This window comes from Octopus sinensis, linkage group LG3 (genome assembly GCF_006345805.1).
Source record: "Octopus sinensis linkage group LG3, ASM634580v1, whole genome shotgun sequence".
Classification (NCBI taxonomy): domain Eukaryota; kingdom Metazoa; phylum Mollusca; class Cephalopoda; order Octopoda; family Octopodidae; genus Octopus; species Octopus sinensis.
Genome location: NC_042999.1, coordinates 163694159 through 163696658, shown reverse-complemented (window position 1 = coordinate 163696658; position 2500 = coordinate 163694159).

Sequence of the window (2500 nt, the reverse complement as noted above, 5' to 3'; positions counted from 1 at the left end):
TGGGGCGAGAGGCGCTGTGTGTGTAGTCTTATATTTGTATTATGTATGTATTAATGGTTTCACTGAGTATTAGGTTACTACACGTTTTACGAGAGCAAAAAGCACGTCTAATTGTTCAGATGAGATAGCACAGAATGCTATGTGGTTTGATTTCTTTATAAGTCCGATCGTCTTTGGATGATAAACGTGACTCGTTTTTAGTTATCCTAAGCAATACATTTCTATGATAAAATACAATTATACCCCGCAACACACACACACACACACACACACACACACACACACAACACACACACACACAATGTTTCCCTCAACAAGAAAAACCTTTTATCCTGATGTCACGGGCGGTGTTTATTGTTAGTTAATTGGAATCTAGTTGGTTTGGCTGCCAGCATCATTTTCTGTTCGAATTGATTTCATATTTAGTGTAATGATACACTTTTATAGGCTAATGAATAACGGGAAAATCATTTTCGCTATAAATCAATAAATAAAGAGTTGGTAGCAATTAAAGTTTGACCATTTTGGGTAATTTTAGCCAATCGTAAGCCACAGACACATTCATGCCTGTTTCCATAGTAACAAGCCAAACTCTTTTGTCAGCGAGAAAATACATGTGTTGATAAATATATTCTAGGTGATGCTTTCTGCCCATCTGTTGCCTGGACGCTGGTTGTGAGATGTGCTAAAAATAAATCACACGCCCCACCATTAAAAAAACATTTTGCATAATCGTATGAATTCCTGTGTGTAAAGAACAAATTCGCAAAACTTTTCTGAAAATTCCAAATTTTAAAAAAGTCACGAGGAGTTATATGTCGTACGTTAAGCAGAATTTGATTTCTTTGCAGTTTCATATAAAAACACGTGCTATTTTCAGAATGTGGACAAGACGTGCAGTCGCGTACAAAATGACAGCTTCCAAATCTTGTTTCCTGAATCGGTGAAAATGATCAAACTTTAAACCTCTATAACTTTTTAAAAACCTTTTTTCTGGAAAAAGTGAAATAACTGCAGCAATTCAACTTGGAAAAGTATATTAATGTGCCAAATTTTAAAATTTTCGATTAACTTTAAATTTTGAAATGCTGGCTGCCAAACCAACTAGATCCGCTAAGGATAAGTTATAAGTTGTGAATACCAATTTCTTTCGAACTTCTAATGAAATCAAGGGAATCTACTCTGAACTATTGCGCCAGATTTGCTTCCCAACCAGCAGCTGCCTACCAATCACTAAAACACCAAACAGTCGCTTAATTATTGGTTTCACTACAACTCGAACTGACCTTAAGAATTAATCTCAGTGATTATCCAATAGCAGACTTATTTAGAAGCTGTACCGTCTTAATACTCTGTGTTATCATGCCCATACGGTTTGGCGTACTCTTTTGTGTCCGTGAAACTTTTAGCAATGCTTATCTGAGTCAAACTATTAATACAAATATTCAACCTCTATGACGGATATGGAGAGCTCTTTTCTCTTGCGTGTACACCTTATTTAGATATATGTGCGTGTGAGTATGTATATATTGTTTAATATGTTTCAATTAAACAAGAGAAAGCCAGACAATTCATTATTATAATTTTATGTATATTATTGATCTTGATATTTATGCATGAAAATGCCTTTTAAAATCTGGAGGAATAATAACAAACAAAATTCGATCATAATGAAATCTTGATGTCCTCAGATTGTTGTTCGACTGTTAAATATGTCTCTAAACCATTCCCCCCCCTCTCTCTCTCTCTCAAGTCTATTTCCGTGAAATGAAATATTTAAAGTGATTGGAATGGCAGCCGACATCTTGCTGGCTCTTTAAGTCCAGTAGTATTTTATTTTGTGAGCGATTTCGCCTAAATCTGGAAGACGTCATATAGTAAATATTTCAGTTTTATTTTTTCTTCTTCCAAATTTTCTCTCTCTCTCTCTCTCTTTCTTTCTTTCTTTCTTTCTCTCTCTCTTTCTTGCTATTTCACACACACACACACACACATAAACGCACACACAGATGGCCTGCCCCTAGCTACGCAAAAATACGTAAATGAAATAATATATACAACAAATGAGATAAGAAGAGCGCCAAAACAATAATTTTTGTTTTACAAACCATATTTTTTACCTTACGGTTTTATTATGATTAAATTTAATTTTATTTGTTATTTTTCTAACTTTCTAATCTGCATTTTCTTGCCGAAATATCAATATTAACAAGGCAGAATATAAAAAACATTATTTCAAATACACATCTTCCCTTACACGCGCGCTCGCGTTCACACACATTTGCATGTGTGTGTGTGTAACCATAAATGTGTTTAAAGGTTTCATAAGCCGGCTAACCAGAAAGGCCCTTTAGTGATACCCGAGTTATCATTAGTATTATCATTACTAATACTATATGTGTGTGTGTGCTTGTGTATATATATACATATATATATATGCGACGGTCCTCTTTCAGGTTTCGTCTACCAAATCCGCTCACAAAGCATTCGCCGGCTCGAC